This window comes from Triticum aestivum, chromosome 2D (assembly GCF_018294505.1).
Source record: "Triticum aestivum cultivar Chinese Spring chromosome 2D, IWGSC CS RefSeq v2.1, whole genome shotgun sequence".
Taxonomy (NCBI): Eukaryota; Viridiplantae; Streptophyta; class Magnoliopsida; order Poales; family Poaceae; genus Triticum; species Triticum aestivum.
In genome coordinates, this window is record NC_057799.1 from 125,195,093 (window position 1) to 125,195,842 (window position 750).

The following is a 750-nucleotide window of genomic DNA, read 5'->3' on the forward strand; positions in this document are numbered from 1 at the left end:
ATGGGTCAAAAGTCAAAGAGAAGTGAGAAGATAGAAATGAACAAAGGGAATCAAAAATAAAAAAGACAAAGTACTCTGGCTCTCATTTAACTTTCTCGCAGCAACCGAGTAAAAAACGCACACGAAAAACAAAGCCCAAGCATACGCATGGACAACGGGCCAAACAAAAAACAAACGACGTACGCGGCACACATGAGCTGAAGAAAATGAAACAACGGCGACACGGGACGCAGCCAGCGACGCAAATGAAGCCTCGCACTCATAAATAATCAGGTATAGATCGAACGGTTCTAGGGCTTAGATGTGAGATAATATATTACATCTAGATGTGAAATAGCAAAGCTGCTTGAAATAACGTCGACACTTATCAAATGACAAAATTACAAAGAATCTCCCGAACACAATCGGGAGTAGAATGAAAAACACACAAACTAACAGAATTTTTACATGACTTGGGCTAATACACGAGCCGCTACATTCAAATGCCGACGAATATCCTTGAGTACCACCGAAGCAAAGATGTCAGTCAAATGCTTAATATCACATGTTTAGCGATGAGAAGGGTTGTGAACAACTGCACCGCTTGGTTCCTGATTCCTGGTATTAGAAACGGGAGTACCAACCGAATGCATCGGCATGTAAATACTTGGGAGCACAGCAGGCACAGCAATTGATTATTATTCATCTCAAGATTAATACAGATTTCACAAGCAAACGAGTTCATTATTCCCAAATCGACAGCACTCTAGG

The 750-nt window shown here is 41.2% G+C and overlaps 1 protein-coding gene across 1 annotated transcript in view; it reads right to left on the reverse strand.

Moving 5' to 3' along the window:
- Positions 1-384: 384 nt before the first annotated feature.
- Positions 385-750, reverse strand: part of LOC123052120 (stress-response A/B barrel domain-containing protein DABB1) — a gene marked incomplete in the record, with an annotated part of 1,407 nt that continues 1,041 nt past the window's right edge. The window contains 1 exon segment of the mRNA XM_044475214.1: positions 385-750.